Consider the following 23,129-nt stretch of genomic DNA (forward strand, 5'->3'; position numbering starts at 1 on the left):
AAAAAAGTACAATTAAAAACACAGAAATTAAAGAAAGCAAGAAAGAGGGAGGCGAGGAAGCCCCGCCCACTCTCTCCATCGGTCACTAATTGGCTCGCTCGGCTTTCAGTCGCAGTTGGGTGGAATCCCTGAGCGCGCGCCAGGCGGGTAATCACACAGTCGCGCGAATGCGCGTGCGCGCACTGCCTCGCGCACAAAACGTCTCTTTCCTTTCCCTCCTCTTCCCCCCTCCCTCATCCCTGATCACGTGGCTTTTCCCTCACTCGCTCCAAAGATGAAAAGCGTGAAGTGCTAGAAACGAGGGGGGAAGGGGGGGTGAGAATTTCCATTCGGCGCATGCGCGCGGGCGTCAGCGCGAGGCGGCGGCTGCTGCTCGCGTGCGTCACCTTCTCTTCCTCACCCCTCCTCCCTCCTCTTTTTTTTTTTTGCTGTTGGGGCCGCGCGCATGCGCGTTCGTCCGCCTCACCCGCTTAGTCGCGCGCGCCTCTCCCTTGATTTCATTCAACAGCCGCCTGGAAGAGGAGAAGGACGGTTGGGCGCTGCTTCCCCCTTTTCTGCGAGGGAGCTCAAAGGCAAAGGTGAGGCGGCGGGGAAGGAGCCTTTTATGAGGATAGCTCTCTTTTTCACCCTCTTCCCCTCCGTAGTAGCGGGGCTAGCAAGCTTGTCTTCTGCTGCTCCAGAGAATAATAGGACTTGGAGCAATGGATGCTAGCCACAGGGAAAGAGATTCCAGCTCGACATTAGGAGGGACTTCCTGACAGTCAGGGCTGTTGGACAGTGGAACACACTCCCTGGGAGTGTCATGGAGTCTCCTTCCTTAGAGGTCTTTAAGCAGAGGCTGGATGGGGATGCTTTGAGTGAGAGTTCCTGCATGGCAGAATGGGGTTGGCCTGGATGGCCCTTGGGGTCTCTTCCAACTCTAGGACTCTGTGAGACCAGGGTTAATTCCCAGCTCTGCCCTTGCCAACCCATTGGGTGGGTGAGTCACGCTCTCTCAGCCTCAAAGCAATGTGGTGTAATGGTTTGAGAGCTGGACTACGACTCCGAAGACCAGGGTTCGAATCCCCATTCAGCCATGGAAACCCACTGGGTGACCTTGGGCGAGTCACGCTCTCTCAGCCACCAAGGAAGGCAGTGGGAAACCCCCTCTGGACAAATCTTGCCAAGAGGACCCCATGATGGACTCTTGCGTTACAGTCGCCATAAATAGGAAACGAGGTGATGGCACACAGCAACAACAGCAACACAAAACTGTTCAGTAGCTCCCAAACAAGGGTCCAAGAGGCATATTCACCAACAGACCAACACACAGATTAACATGTAAGTCTCTTCCTCTCAACCAAGGGTCACACAGTATCTGTGCCCCACACACTTCCATGCCTCCGCCTTCTGAAGATGCCAGCCACAGGCAAAACATCAGGGATAAATTCCTCCAAACTTGGCCACATAGCCCAAAAAACTATGGGCTTCGGCTGTGAAAGCCCTTGACTTCACATTGTTCAGTAGCCATTTGGGGCTTTGCCTTGTGGGTGTCTAGCATTCCCTGGCTTCAGCCCTGAGGACATCTAGGGCCCTGGGCTTCAGAGGGAGCTGTTCAGGATCGTCTTCTCTGGAAGCCTGGCTTTTCCTTTTCCATGCATTCATATGCTTGATGCTCTGTGGGTTTTGCCATTTAGTTGTCTGGATGCTGGTTGTGGGCGTCTGCTCTGCCATCAAAACCACTGTTTGCACATCTTGTGGTGCATCTGTGTAGGTATTTTGTGGTGGCAGCTTGTTTGTTTAAAGTGAAATGTTGTGCTTATACTCCCAGCTCATTTCCGTCCAGTTCCAGTGGTACTGTTTTGATGCTAAACCAGTGTCTTTTGTCAGTAATGGACCTGATGAGGGCGAAGAAGCAGAAGCTTAATCCAGACAAGACAGAGATGTTCTTGGTCTGTCAAAAGGCCAGTCAGGGATATAGTGATTCAGCCTGGATGGGGTTACATTCCCCCTGAAATCTCAGATTTGCAATTTGGGCATACTCCTGGATTCATCCCTGAGCCTAGATGCCCAGGTTTTAGCGGTGACCAGGAGTGTTAAAACTAGTGCACCAACTGCCCTTGTTCTTGGAGATGTCAGACCTGGCTATGGTGATACATGCTTTATTGCATCTACTGTCCTCCCTCCGTTCTCGCAGTCTTTGGACTCGCGTCCTTCGCTTATGCACAAGGGACGAACGGAGGGAGAATGAATGGGGCGTGTGCCCATGGTGTGTGCCTGCACAACCCCGCAGCAAGCACCTGTGCCTATATTCAAACCAATGGGGCTTGAATATAGGGGAAACTCCGCTTTCATGAGGGGGTCCAGAACAGATCCCTCATGAAAAAGGAGGGGCGACTGTAATTTCAGTACTGTAACACACTCTGTGGGGTTGCCTTTAGAAACTGTTTTCAGTGTCTTCCTGGGCTGTACAACACTTTCCCATCAGGTTTTGCCTGCATGGCAGGGGTTTGAACTGGATAGCCCCTAGTAGCCCCTATGGCCCTCTCCAACTCTAGGGCTGCAACCACTCTGCAGAAATAACCCAGTTTGACACTACTTTAACTGCCATGGCTCAGTGCTATGAAGTTCTGGGAATTTGAATTTGTTGTGGCCCCGCCAAAACAAACTCCAATTCCCAGAACTCCGTAGCATTGAGCCAGGGCAGTTAAAGTGGTGTCAAACCGGGTTATTTCTGCAGTGTGGATGCATCCTTAGCTTCTTTGACTACACTTACCCATCACCTTCCCTGCTCTCTTTTCTTCATCATGTAAATGGTTTTTTGCCTATGAACTGTTATAGGAGGGCTTTTAGTGGCGAGCACTCCACTTTTGTTCTTAGTGTGACTTTTAAAATTTGTCATTAGATTATAAAGATCCTTTTTAGTTCCATATTGTTTTAATCTGTGTTGTGAATTGCCTTTGATTACATATTGGGGGAAAGATGGGTCATTAAACAAACAAACAATGTGAACCGCTTTATGGACAGCATTTGAAATTTAGGAGACATACCTGTTGAATGAATGAATATGCTACAGTAGCTTTCTGAAATCTTGGTTGATAGTACCACAAGTGCTTGGCAGGCTGGCTATACACTTGCAAATATTACTCTTTTATTAAGTCTTCATGATGGTACACACATTCTCACGATTTTGAAAAAAAGGTATTTTGTTCCTCTATTCCATCATTCTTTAAAAGCTGTAACCATAAGACTTCATAAACCTTCAAATAATTCATGTCCTGCAATTGTATGTATGGTTAAAACTGGTGCCTGATCTATATGTTTATTCACAGGATATTGTAGCAAGTTTGACTTGTTTGTTATATCTGGTAGTAGGAGTTATGGCCACATACATAGAAGATGCTTATGCTCACGGGCTGAATCACAAGAGAGATCTAAAATCATTAAAATACTTACAAGTGAGGTAAAGCCCTGCGATCTGTGTTATGGGCAGTCTAAGGTTTCCCAATTATTATAAAAAATTAGACGCAATACACTTTTACATCTCTCTTTCTCTGTGTCTGAACTGAGAGTCATTGTACCTTTGTTGGTGGTGTTTGTCCTATACTTTTAGTTGATAGTTAATTCCAGGTAATTTGGAAAGTTTGAATTTGGCATATATACAGCTCAGGACAATGCAGATTACTTGAAAAATCTCATAAGGTGACATTTGTGGATTTCTTCCTAGAAGGGAAGTAATTGGCTATATCTGTATGTCACCATAAGCGAAGGTTCAGAGAGCATTGAACCTTGGCTTGTTTAGAACTGCTTACTAATGGATGCTGTCCAATCCCTCCCTTTGCAAATAGAAGTGGCTGAACTAACCAATGGCCTTCTGTTTATATTTTGCTGGCTGTGATGCCCAAACCCAGTGCTGTGTCCTGTCAGGGAAGAGATAAGACAGATTGAGTTTGAATATCAAAATAAGTAAACCATGTAGAGAAGGTTAGTGGCTTGTTTAGCCATTTCTCCTTGCAGTGGAAGCAGTTGGTAGTGTGTACTTGCATACTGTCTCATTCATGATTGTGAATTGCATAAGTGTGCTTAATGAAATCATTAAAGAACAGCTGAGGGAGCATTCTTCCTAAAATAGTCCAGGAAAATGGCATTTGAAGTACAAGCTGAGTCTCCCTTATCCAGAATTCCAAAATCTTTGGAGCTACAACACAAATAATGTAGTACAGTATGTACATTTGAGAGACTGGGGAGGGATGTGAGTCTGGACATAGATGTGAACTACCAGGAGCCCCGCCATTTTATTTTATATAAGGGACCTTATTATTGTTTAGGAGTTCTCTGTGAAGCCCTCCAGCAACCTGCTTCTGCCTTTGAGGCAATTGGGTAGTATGCCCCTGCTTGTTGGTTCATAAGCTGTCAAATATTCCAAAATCAGCTCCTTTATATAAAACAAATGGATCAGTATTTGTGGGTTGCAGAAAGATGCAGTTGGGGAGAGCAACTTAAATTTTGTGCTGCCCATCATATACAGATTACCAAGGCTGCTCTTCCTGAAGACTGCTCTTACTGGGCCCTATCCCCCACCAGCTTCTGATGCTGCTTGCTTCCTCCCACCAGTGCCCTAGTAATCAGAAAGTTTATTTTTCATGCATCTTTTAAAAAGCAAGTTTTTGAAATCTCATGCCTCTCTCTGCAACATCACATCTCTTGTGTCTATCTGTAGCCTGCAAATACTACACTATTTTATTTTATATAAAGAACATGATTACTTTACAGGAGATCTCTGGGGAGCCCTCCATCCATCTGCCTTTGCCTTCAAGGGGGTTGCTGCGGTCCTCCTGGTCATTCATTCACTTAGCAGTTAGCAAATATTCCAAAAGGGAGAAATTTGCAAAATCTGAAACACTTGTGGTCCAAAGCATTTTGGATAAGGAATACTCAACCTGTATTTAAAGCTCAAGAAATAAGCCTGAAGATGGGAACCTATATCTAATTATCAAGTCAATGTACATAGTTTTCCTCTTAATAAAGATTAGCATTCCACTAGATGCAACTTGAATATGGGAGACCATATTGGTAACTGTGGGATTTCTATTGTGGCTTCATTTGGTTTGGAGAAGGGTTGTTCCAGTTGCAGCAAGAAACTTAATTACCTACTTAACTACTTAACTAAAATTCACATGTCATTTAGTAGTACTCCATATAACCAAAACAGATTTTGTGATTCCTGCCCACATTTTGATTAGATTTTATTGGATTTTTCTTTAAAGTTCTATATACTTTTACCATAACCGAAGATTGCCTACACCAATAATAAGATCTGAATGTTTTGGCAAATACGCCGATGATTTCTTCAGCACAATATTGTTTGCTGCTTCTTAATATTCAGCATAATATTATTCATTGTCTTCCTGGTTGATTGAATTTAAAAGCCAAACATGTCCAGCACTCTATTCCTAGCCAAATGTCTAGGGATAATCACACCAGTGTTTGATACTGAGATAGCCATCTCTTGTTGTCTTTCCTATTACCAGAGACGGTTATTACTTGTGTTGTTGTGTGCGTTATACAGTCCCAGAATCTACAAGTTTTATTCTTAGCTATTATTGATAAGAGTTTTATGATAACTCGTCTTGATCAGTAGAGTTTTCTGGTCCCTTTAGCAGCCAGACAATGGGGTAGACATTGTGATACTACAGGCTGACATGTAGGAAATCTAGGACTCAAGCAGTTTGTAATGCTACTGCAAGTCTGAGCTAATCAGTTCTTCATTACAAAGGGCCAAAAGACATGTGACATTATTATTGCTGTCCTATTGATCCATTCTTTGTTACCAAAGGTCAGAATATATGTTGTTCTTGTAATTAGTAATTGCATGAATGTGTTTTGGTTTAAATACATGTGTGTGAGAGAGAGAGAAAGAAAGAAAGAAAGAAAGAAAGAAAGAAAGAAAGAACAAGGACTAAGGATGGGGGGCTTTAACATGCTACCCCTCACACTGGTTCCAATTGGTGTCAAGGCCAGTGCTGTGGACACTTTTTGCACCGACAGAGAAACTGCTTTTATTTCTAGTAGATGCTTACATCATTCAGCAAATATCGTGATCTTTCACTGGTGCTATTTACTTTAAAAACAATCTCATGTTCACATAGTTATTCATTTTAGCTTGTAAGCTGATCAGAGATCTAAAACCTCGATTGTTCTTTAAACCTATTATTTTTCTCTTCAGCTGTTATATTTCACCCTGATATGTAAGATTAGACAACACATAAATTATTTATTTATTGAATTTATAATGTCATTGACTAGCTGTTTCTAGTCAGTGATAGGAAAACAAACACAAGAATTTTAAGTACTAAAATAAGATGATCTTTAAAATGTATCGGTATCTCATTTATTTGCCCTGTGATTTTGAACTAGACGAGGCAATGCTTATGCTTGATTGGTGTTATATTACCCAGTTACAAGATTATGTTTTCAGGGCTGACCTTAACCTGTTTGTATGAAGTTGGCAGCTAATACTTTGTCAGGCAGAGACTGACCACATTATCGCACTACACTCTTATAGTGCTGCTATTCCACTTTAACTGTTCTGGCTGACTCCTGTTGCATTTTGGGGTTTGTAGTTCCATGAGGCCTAAGAGCTCTCTGGCTGAGAATTCTAAATGCCCCTCCATAAACTGCAAATCCCAGAATGCAACAGGAGGCAGTCAGAGGAGTTGAAGTGGAATAGCAGCACTATAAGAGTGTAGTGCGGCAATCTAGTTAGAATACATTTCTGTAAATATAGGGAATAATTTGGTTATAATGGAATTCACTTATATCTCAGCTTCAGAGGAAAGCAAAGGCAAACTCCTCTGAACAAATCTTACTAAGAAAACACTGTGATAGGCTTGCTTTAGAGTTGCCAGAAGTCAGAAAAGACATGAAGGGACACAAAAATGACTCGCCATTCAGCAATTGATTCACTGGGTCTACTTATGATTCTAATATAAATAGGATCCAGGCCATTTTCATGTTTGCTACTGATCTTTATGTCAGGTTCTTATCCAATTACCTTTGCAGAAAATTTCTTCTGACTTATTGAGATCAGATACAGTGGGAAGAAGTATTCTTTAATATTGCCCTCCTTTCAAACTGCACATTTTGCTAAGTTTGTGTCACTTGTAGAGTCCAATCTACATCTTCCCACAATTCTCAAGGCTTTTACAGGCTAAGAGGCTTCACAATACATTAGGCTATATAGATCAAATTGCAATTGACGAACAGACAGGCCAAATGAAGTGGCTTCAGGCCACTTTGGAGGTGTACTGTTTAAACAGTGCACGCATCCCTAAGAGGCCGGCCTCTTAGGATGCGTGTGTCCTTTAAACAGCACATCTCCAAAGTGGCCCAAAGCCACTACATTTGGCCTGTCTGTTCGGCTCCAGAGATACTAGATTACATGATGCCCTGGTGGTATAGGGACTACCATGCTGTTCTTCTTTAAATAAATAGAACCTAAGAAAAGCCATCCAAATATTTGTTCCAAATACAGTGATATCAAGATTGGCTATGGAAGAGTACTCAAATTAGGCCATATTTGTCAATTATTTGTATGATTTCGGAGATATGCCTGATGATGCAGACTCATTTACGGACAATTAAATTAATCTCAGAAATGGCAGTTGTATTCTTGGATGAATAATGGCTAGTAAAGACCCCCATCAAAATTTCCTGTAAATAGTATTGATTTGCTGAAAGTAAACATGAAAGATATACAATAAGAGAACATGCAATATCTGTGGTAAAGCATCCATCTTATAGAAACCTTGAATATAGGCGCATTTCCGTTTTTTTTTTGGGGGGGGGTCCAGAATGGATCCGCCATGAAAATGGAGGGGCTACTGTATTTCCTAATTTCACACACCAGTGGTTTCAAACATTGATGAAATACCAAAGGGGAGAAAGGAAATCTTTGTTGCATATCCTTGTTCACCTTAAAAAGGAAAAATAAAAAAGCAGAGAATACCCATCTGCCAGTTGATTTTACCAGTATAAAGTGAAATAATGGCAGCATGGGATCAGTCATGGAAAAGCAAGACAGAGAAACAAGCCTGAAGGTGTATGACTCAATCACAGATAGAGATGGGGACTTTGGTTTTATGGAAGAGACTCTGGAGAATTTGAGGGAGATCATGGGGGCTGCAGAAACAACCTGGACTGAAAGAATTAGGGAAGCTGGTGATCAGCACTCATATGAAGATGGGGGTGGGGGCAGTCTGTGAGGAACTGCAGGTGATTGTTAAGGGCACCAAGAATTATGTGGAGTGGAAGAACCACTTCAAAGGGGATGATATAGGCATGGATTTGGGCTACTTTTTGGATGGCTGTTCCTATCCCAGGTTTCAGATAATTTGCACTTTGTCCAACTTGACCCATGCCATGGCAAATATTAGGTAGAAAACCCATTTTAAATTTAAATAAGATGGGTAGCTCTAGCACTTACACTTCTATACTGCTTTATAGTGCTAGGCACTAGTGGTTTGCAATGTGTTAGTCAGTTGCCCCCTACAAGCTGGGTACTAATTTTACTAACGTATGAAAAGATGGAAGGCTGAGTCAACCTGGAGTCCTGCAGGATTGGCCTCTCAACATTTTGGCTGTAGTACTGGCATTTAACCACTGTGCGACTGGACTCTTGCCACCAAGGTAGTGAGAGGAGGGTTAGATTTTTTTGGATTTTGGAATTTGGGTTGTTATTTGAGGCTGATTTAAGGTAATAAATTTATTATTTAAAATAAAGGAACATAATTTTAAGGCAGATTTTAATAGGGTTGAGTCTTTTATGTATATTAAGAATAATTGAGAAGGCACTGGAGACTTATTTAATGGATGATTGTGGTATAATTAACGGCTTTTGAAAACGAAGAGAAGAATGTAATTTTTAGTTTCCTTTTTTAAATGGAGATGAGAGATACAGCTGATGTTCTAATACACTGAGGTCAAATGGGATTGATTTTAAAAGAAAGGGTGAGGGTGTAAACTTGTTATTATATAAAGGTGGTGTGTATTAATTTTGATTAAAACTAGGGGAGATGTAATAGCATTAGAAATAGCTAATGATAATTAATGTTGAATATTAATATTAGATTTTCTGTTCAAGACTTTACTAATAGGAATATAAGGCATTAATTATTAAAAATTAGATTTTATAGAAAGGAGGTGATTTGTTAAATAAGAAGGTTTTTGATCGGTTTTTAAGAGAGTGTGTTGGGTTAACAACCGCTGAAATCGCTTTTGGAGTTGGAAGTCGCTTTTAGCTTTTTTCTTCCTTTTTCCTTTATAATGCATTTAATTCTTGTACTTTTAGCTTTTTTGAATTTTGCAGTTCCAATCACTTTTCTTATTTTTTTCTTTTTCATTCTTTTTGTTTGTTTGATGTGTTGTTGTTGTTGATCTGTTTTAGATATTTGAAAATTTTAAATAAAATCATTAAAAGAGGGAAGATCCAGGCTGTCCCTGTCATGTGTGAAGCTTACTGCTCCTTTGTTAGGCAGCGAAAATTGAATTCCTGGGGGGAAAAAATCCCTATACTATTACATCTGGGGAGAAAATTAGGTTCTGCTTAGGTAAAACTTGCCATGTGTATTCTAAATGCAAAGGTTTTACCTTTGTTGGAAGTAAAATTCTCATAGAGTTAAGTCCTTGCCCATTGGTTCCTTCTTCTTAAAGTTTCCACTGTTGCTGCAAATTTCAGTATCTTCAAATCCAGGAGACATTTTCAGGGTTTGCTGGGTTGGTCATGTGGGAAAATAGAACAAAATCCATAGCTCACAAAAGAGCAATACCTTGAGTAATTGAAAACAAATCATCTTTGTGAATAAGAATGACAACACTTTTGCTTTTGTATAATTATCACTCGTGTGGTTAAGACATTGACTCTGTTGATTGCAAGATCGGCAGGTTGGCAGTTCGAGGCCCGGGTGCCGCACGATGTGGTGAGCTCCCATCACTAGTCCCAGCTTCTGCCAACCTAGCAGTTCGAAAGTATGCAGATGCAAGTAGACAAATAGGTACCATTCTGGTGGGAAGGTAAACAGCGTTCTGTGCAATCATGCTGGCCACATGGTCGCAGAGCAGTCTCTGACAACGGCTGGCTCTTCAGCTTAATAACGGAGATGAGCACCACGCCCTCCTGTAGGACACGACTTGACAACTGTGTCAATGGGGAATACCATTACCTTTTAAAACTTTCAAACCCAGTCTTTGCAAAGTTGATCTTTATCAGACATCAAAACATGAATCTCCAGTGGAAAGATAGCATCAGCTTTTAATTTTTTAGGCATAGCAAAAACCTGTCTTGCCTTGTTAGAGGTCCTTGGACCGTTAAAATTTCACATGATCAAATTTATAAACACATTAAGGTATATCTAGGGTTGCCATAACCCTCCTGCCGGCGGGACATTCCCGGTTTTTCACCACTAGGGGGCGTCCCTGCACGGTTTCCTCCTTGACTCAGGTTTGTCCTGGGTTTTTGTGTTGCCAATCTGGTGACTTTCACACCAGAATGGGTCTTTTTCAGAGCCTTTGGTGTGATTTTGGTGGTTGGTTTTAATGGTAATTTTGAGAGTTGAAATAAGTTCCAGTTATTTTTATTCAATTAGGGCTACGTTTTATTGCCATATTAACATTACAGGGACTTTTCAGGGTTTTTGACTGAATACTTGATGAGATATGGGGGGGGGGGGGATTTGGTGAGTTTTGGCCAAACGTTTGGGGAATTATCTTGGAGGCTTGTTGGCAACAATTGTTGCCAGACTCAGGAAGAGGAGCGCCTCCTCTGTTTGGTCCCAGCAAGGCAGCAGAGGGGAGAGGGCCATTTCCTTTGGCATCGAGGCGAGGATGATGATGATGATGATGAGGAGGAGGAGGAGGTGCATGGCCATTTTTAATATTTATTTTGCCCCCGTGTATTTTTTCTAACTATGACTGCCAGGGCTCAATGCTCTGGAATTCTGGGGTCTGTGAGGCATTTGGCCTTCTCTGTCAGAGAGCTCTGGTGCCACAATAAACTACAATTCCCAGGATTCCATAGCACTGAGCCCTGGCAGTCAAAGCAGTGTGTTTTGGACACAGATATCCTCCTTTTGTGAGTTAATGAATGAATCCAGTCCCTAGCCTTTCTATCTCTCTCACACTCTGCAGGAGTAATAACCCACTTTGAGACTGCTTTAACTCAATGCTAGGGAATCCTGGGAATGCTAGTGTTTGGGAGACATTGAGACTTCTCTGTCAGAAATGGCTCTGAGGCCACAATAGACTCCAATTCCCAGGATTCCCCAGCACTGAGCAGTCTCAAACTGGACCATTTCCTCAGTGTGGATGCACCTGGGGAGGAATTCTAGGCACTGCAGTTATGTCACTCCCTGTCAGAGATAGCTCTGGGACCACAGTGTACTACAATTCCCAGCATTCCTCAGCACTAACCCAGGACAGTTAAGTCACTCTCGAACTGGATTATTTCCTCAGTGGGGATGCAGCTTTGGTGAGGAACTCTGGGCATTTCAGTCCAGCATTGTTTTATTTCTGCAGTGTATTTTGGACCAGAGACAAGGTGACTAGACAGCCTCCTCCTTTTCCAGGACATGTCCTCTTCTGTCAAATTTCAAAATGTCCTCCATTTTGATCATGCCTAAGAAACATGGATTTATATGAACATTTTTTTAAAACCATCAATTTTTTTCGCATGTCCTCCATTTATTAAAAATGTGTCCTACATTTGTCCCAATTTGGAGGTCCTGACTTATGGCAACCCTAGGTATATCTATAACTTAATAGATTAGGGATCAAAGCCAGCTGCCCAATTATATATTTGATCAAAACAATTTGAAGTGAAAAGGAGAGAAAAACAACAATAAATGGATATTATAAAAGGAAAGGCAGATGGAAAGAATCCAGTTTTTCTAGCTGAGAGTATGGTGTGCCCATTGTATCTTCTATTTCTTATCCTCACTTTGAGTCAAATCTGTTCTAAGCAAAAACCATCACATTACTATAACCCACAATAAGTTTAGAATTTGAACACAGGTTTTTGTTTTTTTTTAATGTTTGAAGGGATGTCATATTGAGGAGGGAGCAAGCTTGTTTTCTGCTGCTCCAGAGACTAGGACCCGGAGCAATGGATGCAAGCTACAGGAAAAGAGATTCCACCTCAACATTAGGAGGAATTTCCTGACAGTAAGGGCTGTTCGACAGTGGAACACACTTCCTCGGAGTGTAGTGGAGTCTCCCTCCTTGGAGGTCTTCAAACGGAGGCTGGATGGCCATCTGTCGGCGATGCTTTGATCTGGATTTCCTGCATGGCAGGGGGTTGGACTGGATGGCCCTTGCGGTCTCTTCCAACTCTATGATTCTATGATTCATTTTCATGCCCAAGATTACTCAGAGGCAGATAGTAGATGAGTAATAAAGGATTAAATAGGTAAACATACGAAGTAGTAAATGGAGTAGTAAACAGTTAATTTGAACATGCCATTAAAGACAGTTGTGAGGAACAGTAATTATTTTATCTGAGAAAAGACTAAAGACACCAATGTATCAGTGTTTTAACAAAAACAAAAGTAACACAAAGTACTTTCATCTAGAAATTTACAATCAAGGTTACAATTTAACCAGAGAAGAAAACAAACCAAATTAAACAGCAAGAAGGAGGAAGTGGTGGTGAGACCATTACCAGAAAGGGGGGGAAATGCCCCACCATTTGTAAAATTAATGGCCAATCTCCAGTATTGCTTTCTGGGGTACGTTTCTAGAGCACTGTGACCTCTAGGCTCAGGAGGTGCCTAGATGAGATGTATTATGTAAATCCATTTCAGTATATCTTCAGGCTTATTTAATGGATACCGCTTTGGTTGCTTTAGTGGATGACCTGTGCCAGAACTGGACAGAGGGAGTGTGTCCCTGTTGGTTCAGTCAGACCTCTCAGCAACTTTGATATCATCAATATTGCTATCCTTCTGGGCCACTTCTTTTAATGTGAAGTCAAAGACTTTCACAGCAGGCATCCATAGTTTTTTTTGGTTTTTTTTTTTTGGGGGGGGGGGTATCAGGCTGTGTTCTAGAAGAGTTTATTCCTGATGTTTCACCAGCAGTTGTGGCTAGCATCTTCAGAGAATTTTCCCCGTAACAGTGCATGTTCCATTCGATTATATATACAGTTGGCCCGTGGGGATTTTAAGGTCCTTTTTGCTGTGAGAAAGTGTGGTATGGTATGTGTGTGTCTGTAGCGTAGTAGGAAGGTTAGTGAGCAGAGTAAATGTGCTCTCTTGGTCCAGAGTTTTTCCAGTCTCCGGTTGTCTTGGAACAGTTTCTCCCCATAGAGTTGGCCAATGTGAAATCGAAGGCTTTCATGGCTGGCATCCATAGTTTTTTGTGGGTTTTTCGGGCTATGAGACCATGTTCTAGAAGAGTTTATTCGTGACGTTCCACCAACAACTGTGGCTGGCATCTTTTAATGGGTATTTGTGTGTGCGTGCTTACTTTTATTCTTGCTGCTTTAAAAAATAACTTTCATACTCTTTTAAGGTTTAGGGTTTTAATAGTCTAACTTATTTAATTAACAAAACAAAACCTTTTTAGCAGCAGGTTTTTAGCTAGTACTTTGTTTTGACCTGTATTGTAAGATGCCGTGGGTCCTGTGTCAGGAAAAAGGCAGTACAGAAAATACATACAGTGGACCCTTGTTATACGCTGGGGTTTGGTTCAAAGATCCCCCATTTATAGCAAAATTCATGTATGCTTATGTCTCATTAAATATAATGACATAGCAAAATGGTGTCCTTATAAAAAATGGAAAATCAAGGATTGATATTTGAAATTTATACTTTTTTTAACATTTTCAAACCGTGTATGCTTGAATCCGTGTATAAAAAATCAGTGTATAAGAAGGGCTGACTGTACATACATACATACATACATACATACATAAAACAGGAAAAAACCCAAGTAGTTTAAAACTTAATGAAGACAAATATCATGCCTCATTTTTCCTCTTTTCCTTGTATCTCTTCTGGCCAGTGGAGTTGTTTGGAACATTGCAAAAAGATAGATTTCAGGGAACCTCTGATGTTTTAAACCAGGGGTTCCCAACCTGGGGGTCGCGACCTCTTCGGAGGTTGATCGACCCTTTCTCAAGGGTTGCCAGGTTGGGATTCGCCCCTGCCTCCTCCTCCTCCTCCACTCTTCCCTGCGGGTGCCGGCTCAAACACCACCACCGCATGGGGACAAGGCTGCTTCCTCCTCCTCTCCTTTTCCCCGAGGTACCGGGGCAAGCGCCACCACTGCGCAGGAATGGGGACAGGGACAGGGCTGCCTCTTCCTCCTCTCCTCTGCGCCGCCACCGTGCAGGGATGGAGAAGAGGACGGGGCTGTCTCCTCCTCCTCCTCTCCTCTTTCTTGTGGGTACCAGCGCCAGTGCCGCCACCGCACAGGGATGGGGCTGCCTTGTCCTCCGATGGCAGCCGCAGCAGGCCAGAGCAGGCCTGGCTGGCATGGAGGAGGAGGACGAGGGGTGAGGAAGAGAAGGCGAAGGGGCTTCCAGCAGCCTTTGCGGCTGGAAGTCCCACCTTTTCCTCCAGCTGGAGGCCTCCTTAATTGGTTGGGAGGCCGGGAAGGGGCGGGACTTCTGACTGCAAAGGCCACTGGGGCTTATAAGTGACCAGAAGTCCTGCCCCTTCCTGGCTTCCCAATCAATTAGGGAGGCCGCCGGACGGGACTTTCACCACAATAGGGGGCACGGCCAACAAAGGTTGGGAACCACTGTTTTAAACAGATGAAGATGATTAAACGGATAGAGGCAAAAAGTGGCAGGAAAACTCATCAAATCTTTTAGGTTTTTTCTTTTGCCAATTTATGGACTTAAAAAAGGGACGCCTCTTATCAGCAATCTCTTTAGAGAAATCACAGTGTGGACAATGTCTTGCTTCATTTTTGCTCTCAAAATTGTAATGCATGTGCATTAGATGGTTCGAACAGAAGCCTTCAAACATCGGAATGTAAATGGGCAAGAAATTTTCTGTCAAGTTAACACACTTCTGTGAGGCTTAGGATCTCCAGTAATAAGCTTTCCATAAAGCTTATTTATGGAAAGTGGCCTCCCTTTGTTTTCTCACTGGTCACCAGAATACACAGATGTACTATCAAGACTGAGCTTCCCAAGATATTTACTTGTTTTTTTAATTAATATGGAGCAGTGATACCAGCCTCAGTGTTTACAACATGATTATCCAGTATTGATATTCCAGTCTCTACAGCTCCAAAATAGGAAAAAATATTATCAAAATATGTTACATCCCATTTGCACTGTTGCAATGAGCTTTACATGTCTTTGAAAAGCTCTAAGAAGCTTCACTTGGCCAAAGAACTGCAGCCATATTTGTTAATTGGGGCTTGGTACAAGGAGCATACACTCCCTTGTGCTAACATCACCACTGCTGTCCATTTATGGGCACAATTCAAAGTACTGTTTATGACCTATGAAGCCCCTGCATGGCTCAAGTCCAGCTGTTTGAAACAGTGTGAACCTGACTGGGCTCTAAGATCTTCAGGGCTAGCTCTTAGCTCAATCTCACCATCATCTCAGGCAGACTTAATGGGAACATCAGATAAGGTCCTCTTGGTGGTTGAGCCCAGGCTTTGGATCTCCCTCCTTAGTGAGGCTAGAATTGATCCTTCTGGCAGTCTTTCATTTGGCAATAGAAAAGCTTTCTGTTCTGACAAGCTTTTAGGAAATGACTACAAAGTCTTTTAATGTTGTGCTGCTTTGCTAATTTTTATCTGATTCCTTTTTATCTTTAATCTTTAAATTGTTTTTAAAAGATTTAATTTAATAAATAGTATAATAATGAAAAGTAATAACTTTTTAGACATTTTACCTTTATCGTTGTAAGTGCTTTTAATGGTATATGTTTTAGGTTTTGTAAGCCACACTGAATTCAGTATTAGGAAAATGGTGGGATATAAATGAACTGATAGTGGTGGTTGTGATGATAGTACTGTAATGATAAAGATGATGTTGAGAACAGCAAGAAATATCTTCATAGTATTCATATTCCAGCTACTGTTTTAAGTAGTACATTGAGATCTTCTGCCACTGTTTCTTACTATTCCAGTGGTACCCATTGTTCTTCGGTCTCAATAGGAAAGCAGGGATGGGTTTTTCCAAGACAGGAGAATTCTTTTCCTTTGAGTCTCCTTTTACTGTCATTAGGATCAATAAACAACAGCCAGCTCAGTAGCATGCACACACAAAAAACCTTTGCCTGATTTTTAGTCCAAAATATGAGGATTGAAAACTAGGATTACTGTATATGCTTGACTATAAATCGATCTCATGTATAGGTCAAGGACAGGTTTAGGGACCTAAATTATGGATTTTGATATGACCCTTGGGTAAGTCAATTGTAAAACCTAGGGGGCATGTAACAAAGGATGAAAGAAAGGAAAACAATGCTTAGAATATTCCAACAGGTACAACAATTTGTTTTTACACTAAGGGCTAAGGGATGAGAGTATTGGGGGGGGGGGGGGAGTCAGTGTTTCCTAGACAGATTACACTCTTACCTTTCACCAGGATGGTTTCTTTTTTAAAATAAGAGTTAAAGTACAGTACAGTACTTACCTTGACCTGTGAATAAGTTTAATTGTTTTATAAACACTGTATTTTTAATGTTTCATATTGTTTTCACTTAGGGCCGGTACAGATGGCCCTAAAGGGACGGCTTGATGCCGGCCCTTTGAACGCCAGATTGGGGCCGCAGGAACCACATGGTGCAGTGCAGAAGGGACGTCATCATGGCGCACCACTGAACCTATGACACCCTTTCCAGTGAGCAAGAAGGAGCCACTTTTCACAGCTTCTTTTTGCTCCCTCTGAAGGCCATGGCGTGTGGTTGCTGGAGCCTCCATCCAGGGCAAAAAGGGGCAGCATTTAGCCGCCCATCTGTACAGTCCCTATGTGAGAAAAGGTTGTCTCAGAGACTGTTCCTGTATTCTGGAACTCCCTTCCTCAGGATAGAATGATCCTCTCTTTGCTGTCTGTCCTGTGTGTAGGTAGCAGTTCGTAATTTCCAACAGGTTTCTAGGAACTAGGGTTTTTTTTTAAAAAAGGGAAAAAAAGAAAGGACTTTTAATAAGGTGTTGTACAGTGTTTTCTTAATTACTTCATATTAATGCATATTTTAAATTATTCTTGGTATGTATCACAGATACGTAGTAGGGTGAGGCTGGGGAGTGTTATCTCTCTCAGCTTTGTCCATCTAGATTCTCTGCACAGAAAAAAGGAAGACCTGGGGGAGGAGAGGGGAGGTGGAGTTGCACTGGTCTACTGGGATTCCATCACCCTGACCTGGTGCCCTGTCCCCTGTTCCCATAGTTTTCTGAGTTTGCGTGTGTATACCTGAGGCTGGGTGGCTAGAACAGATTAGTGATTCTGTTGGTGTACCACTCCTCTTGCTGCTCAACGGTCTCACTTTGTAGGCTTGAGGTTGGCATTGGAGTCTCTTTGATTGTAGTGCTGGGATATTTCATTATTCATGCTGAGACTGACCTGTTTGCCATAACAACCATGGGTCTGTCCCAAGTGGCAGGCATACTGTTTTGCCTTTTGAATATATACTCACAAGATTGGACATTGATATTCTATAACAGATTTTCTCTCAGTGATATCAAGAAGGGCCATATTTCACGAAGAAAGAATACATTTACGATCTTAGGTTGTGCATTTTACGTTGACCTTGTTCAGAGCAACCTATTGTGGCATTTAACAGCTACTTTAACAGAGAGGCGTTCCATTTCTTAATCATCTGAACATGGGTTTTTTGCACTTGTTACTTCCAGACTACTGTATTGTCTTTTTCACCCTAGCTCTTCCCATTATCTAAATTAAAGCAAAGATTAGGTTCGGTGCATTTTGTTCTCTGCTTTATTATAGTAATATTGAGACACCTAATTCAGCAATAAACTGGCATACTCAGTATGCTTGTGCAAAAAGTGTGGTAACTGTGTTGACACAGTATTTTAGGCATCCGGATTCACTCCCACATTGTTCTTTCTGAGTACGTAAACAAGTCAGATATGGATAGTTGAGCAGTATGTATACTGAAATTCAGAAATAATGCTAAGCTCCCTATGTCTGGCTAATTTACTTGCTTCTCCAAGCAGGAAGAGGAAATGAGAAATGAACAGATTGCATCTATATGTAGTTTGTGCATGTTACAGTTTGATAAGCCAGCATTTCTGGGTTATCATGGTTTGTACACAGAGTATATTTTGTCTGGCTGGGGTAGCAGAAGTTAATAGTATCCATCATGCCTGTGAAATATGAGAGTAGTCCAAACCTTTACAAATACTGCAAATACCTAAAGTGAGATTCTAGGTCTGTCTGGTCATGTAATGATATAATAATGACAAAGCTAAAACTAAGCTAAAAATATAACACGCGAGCTGTTGTGGATAAAGATATCATTGTAGGATAAGGGAATGATACAAAATATGTCCAGTTTTTTTTTAAAATGTAGAAAAATTATTTTAAAAGTGTATTTCTGATTGCCTTGAGTAGGAAAACAAATAAGTAATAGTTTAACAGTTCTAGAACCTTGTTTGTTGACACACATACATCTGTTGTGTTCTGTAGTATGAATAGCAACATATCCAAGAAACCTTTAAAACTTTCTAATCAGAGCTGGAAGTATATGCAGTCCGCCCTTACCTTACGCAGGGGATCCGTTCTGGACGCACACACCCCCGGTAAGGAAAAAATGCGGATGCTCAAGCCCCATTCAAATGAATGGGACTCGTACCCGCAGCAACACGGCAGTGGCGTGTGGGGCTCATGCCATGGCAATGTGTGTTATTGGCCTGTTACAGACTGCCAAAATAAAGCTGCTTCGGGTCTCTTTGGAGGTATGCTGTTTAAATGATGCGTGGGTCCTAAGAGTCTGGAGGTCGCACCAAAGCCATGCTCCAGCCCTAAGGACTAGAGTGCAGCTTTGGTGCATCTTCTGGATTCTTAGGATGCATGCATCATTTAAACAACATACCTCCAAAGAGACCCGAAGCAGCTTTATTTTGGCAGTCTGTAACAGGCCATTGTATCCTTCTGTCGCAGCTTCCAGCGTATGCTGGAAGCCGCATAAAATGCACCCATGTAAAACGTGGCCGCACTGTATATTTGATTAACCACAACTTCTCATAGAGCATTTCCTGCTGCAGCCCCTAAATTATGGAACAGTCTGCCAGAGGAGATCCCTCTTATCACCACCTTAGATGCCTTTAAGAAGACACTAAAGACAGATCTGTTCCGGTGGGCTTTCCCGTTGGATTTGGTATAGAGACGACGATCAAGACCCCCCTCTCTAAGTATGATGGTATATGAACTGATGTTTGGAGATTTTAATGAACTAATAGGGATGTATAATTCAGTATTAGTATTTTATTGATTGCTTAATTATAGTGTATCATTTTAATTATGTAATCCTGCTTCGATCCTTGGAAGAGGTGGGACATATAAATAAAAATTATTATTATTATTATTATTATTATTATTATTATTATTATATCACATTTTAGGTGTCATTTTGTGGAAACAAATAATACCGATTTCTTCATTGTTTACTTGGTGTGTTCGGAGAATAAAAATGAAGTTTTTAGATATTACACATACTTTATGGCTTTGTAATATCAAGTAGTAAGACTTATTTTCTATGTATAGTGAGCCCTTGGCTTATGCGGGGATCTGTTCTGGACCCCCCCCCCCTGCATAAGCCAAAATGTGCGTATGCTCAAGCTCCATTCACTCCATGCGGCTCTCCACAGGTTTGAGCATATGCTCAAACCCGCATATACCACGCCCGCGTATGATGAGGGCGCACTGTACTTTTGTTTTCATAGATAAACACTACCATTGGTTTCAACTGATATACTGTGGAAATATTTCCCTTTCTGCCACTTTCCCCTGTATTTGTGGGACAGCCCTTCACAATGTGGTATCCTATAGGTTATTTGGTTATACCTCCTGTCAGCCCCAGTGAGTATGGTTGGTAGTCAGAGACAGGAGGCATTCTGCCTCTCCCTCCCCAAATAAAGGCCCTTGACCATAACACTTTGGGAGTAGCTGCTCTAGGAACAGGCAGTTAATATAAAACAATAAAGTCAAAGATCAATTTCTAGTCTCTTGCTTTGCAGATGCTTCATCTTGAAAATTTATGAGACTGAGACATTTTATTTTGGCATATGCCTTTCCCTCTAAAGACAGTTAGCATTAGGTTTTTTGCAACCTATTTGATGGATCACTCAAAGGTGGAAAATGAATGTAAAAATGGGTAGGACTGTGTTTTGTACTAGGATCTGGTTTCTCTTTCTCCACGCAAACCTTCCAACCTAGCTTGACTATAAATGCTTTCTATTTTTATTTGCCTGGGTGACATTCAGACTCAAGCTTTGTTTGTGTAGCCTGTTAATTTTCTTCTACATATCATTGCCTGACATCCTGCCATCCCATCTTGTTTTGGACTCAGCCTGCTTCTCTGAGTTTCTGTGTGCATGCTACATTCATCCTCATTCCAGCTCTTTTCAGTCAGTTCTCTTCATCATGGCTTCAATCATGCTCTTCTCTTGGATTAACATCCTATGATTCAGTCTCAGTTCTCCACTTTGTCTCTTCCAGTTCTACTATGACTTGCATTTGTTTTCACCTGTGTTAACCGATGAATGCTGCCATGCATCCATATATCCCTTACAAATTGGGGATATATATCCATGCCATGTTTCCTTTTTGCACAGATGGGCCAAGATGCAGGTAAGCAGCAAAAAAGTTAACACAAACCCAGATTAAAAAATGGTTGGGGTAAAATAGGGAAAGGAAAATTCCCATCCTTTTATCAACTTAACTAAAAGCTCATGGTAAATATTTGGCAGTGAGCAAGCATATGACTGTTCCATCTGCCTCCTGATTAGGGCCTCAAGGTAATCTACACACTCAGAAAAAGTATGTGGTAAGTACAGCAATCCTGCGATTGCATTATCTTAGAAAACATATGGGGGAAATCACATATTAACCTTAAAAGGAATGAAATGACTATAATGTTATTTGATGTAATGCAACACCATTGCCTATCACTGTAAACAGATGTTAAGTTGTGTCCATGTGACTTATCTCTTGCAAGACTGCTGGGGCAGTCATACAGTAAAATTTCTGCATGGTTTTCTTGAGATTAGTTATTTTTAAACTGCACCACTGCTATGTTAGGAAGCAGAGAATAGCCAAGTACTGTACTGTATTCTTCTGGTAAAAATTGTATCCATTTAAAGAAAAACACACAAATGTAGGTAATGTTTTAGTAGAGTGTTTAGCTGGACTGAGAATAATGGTAGAAGTGATTAGTGGTATTTACAGCTGGCCATTGCTTATGAGTGTGCCTCCTGGTATCATGATGAGTTTTAAGGCTTTTATCATATGAAGTTTGGCAAAATAGTTAACATTTTCTAACTTTTTCTAATTGTAGAAAATAATACTAATAATGGCCCAATCCTGTACATTCTTGTCAGTAAATTGCAGTAAACTCAACTGTATTTTGATTTTGATTAAACCCTTGGTTTTATTATATTTATATGCTTCCTTACACCATTAATTATTCAGGGTGACATAGGCTCACCATGTAAATATTTCAAAGAGTTCTATAAACCTCTCATACTAATCCAGCAGCACAGAATGTAAGTGCATAACTGATTTTTATTAGTAACTCTGTTACTTGTTGCATGTTTTAACTGTTATTGTTGTGCATACTATTTGTATATAATGTAGTTTAAGCCTATTCACATTTATTGGAAAGTGAGTTTTATTGTTTTCACTAGACTTACACTTCATAGGATAACTGCTTTAGTTCTCTTATTTCATTTTGTTATCCAGAAAGTATATAATCCATTTTGAGATCAAATAATCTTCAAGTTGGTTGATAGTTTTTGTTGTTAACTGCCATCGCTTTGACATTGACTTATGGTGACCCTATGAATCAGAGTTCTTCAAGTGACCCTACCATAAACAGTTTTGCTCAGGCCCTGTAGGCTCAGAGCTATGGCTTCCTTGATTGTGTCTATCCATCTGGAATGCAGTCTTCTTGTTATCCAACTGTCTTCTATCATAGCAAAGATTGTTCTCTCTCTTTTTTTACTCTTCTCATGATATGGCCAGAGAATGGCAGTCTCAGTTTAGTCATCTTGGCTTGTAGGGAGAGTTCAGTCTTGTTTTATTCCTTGGTTGATTTGTTTTATTGGCGGTCCATGGTATCCGTAGAACTCTTCTCCAATCCCATATTTCAGTTGAGTTGATTTTCTTTCTATCAGCTCTCTTCACTGTCCAGCTTTCCCAGCCATACATAGAAATGGGAAATGCAATGCCATGGACAATCCTAACTTTAGTATTCAATTATATATCTTTACACTTCAGAATTTTGTCTAGTTCCTTCATAGCTGCCCTTCCAATCCTAATATTCTGATTTATTGACTGCAGGCTCCATTCTGATTAATGATGGAGCCAAGGTATGGAAAATCTTTAACTATTTTAATGTCTTCATGGTTTGCTTTAATGTTTAGTTATAAATGTGTTTTTGTGTTTTCCTCCTGTCTTTCTTCAACAATTTTTCCAAATCTGCTCTTTTCTGCTAGTAGTATGGTATCATCTGCATATACTACATTGTTGATGTTCCCTCCTTCACTTTTCATGCCTCCTTCCTCTGAGTCTAATCCTGCTTTACATATAATAGCTTTATGTATGATATGTTTGGCATACAAGTTAAACAGATAGGGGAATAAAATACAGCATTGCTTGACATCCCTGCCAATTGGAAATAGATGTGATTTGGTACTGAGTATGAACTGTGTTTTGTTCAGTTAGATTTAATAGTAAGACTTTCACTTACAGGGCTTTTTAATGGACTTCCATGTAATAATATATAATTGTATAGCCAGAGTGTAACTGTGAATATATGTGCACAGGGAATCCTGATGTTAGCAGTTTCCTGATGTGTATACAAATCTGGGTTTGTATCTGTGTAGCCTACAAGTTGGGCCATAGTGCAACTGTGACCTGTGTTTTTCATCTTGTGTGGATGACCTGC

At 41.1% G+C, this 23,129-nt stretch overlaps 1 protein-coding gene across 1 annotated transcript in view; it reads left to right on the plus strand.

The window, feature by feature from the left end:
• The first annotated feature begins 498 nt into the window (after nucleotides 1–498).
• LPIN2 (lipin 2) overlaps nucleotides 499–23,129 on the plus strand; it is a 53,897-nt gene continuing 31,266 nt past the window's right edge. Inside the window, exon 1 of the mRNA XM_089517127.1 lies at nucleotides 499–578. The gene's annotated coding sequence lies outside the window, so the exon portion shown is untranslated. The remainder of the gene's footprint in view (nucleotides 579–23,129) is intronic.

This window comes from Sceloporus occidentalis, unplaced genomic scaffold (genome assembly GCF_023333645.1).
Source record: "Sceloporus occidentalis isolate IW3139 unplaced genomic scaffold, rSceOcc1.0.p SCAF_3, whole genome shotgun sequence".
Classification (NCBI taxonomy): Eukaryota; Metazoa; Chordata; class Lepidosauria; order Squamata; family Phrynosomatidae; genus Sceloporus; species Sceloporus occidentalis.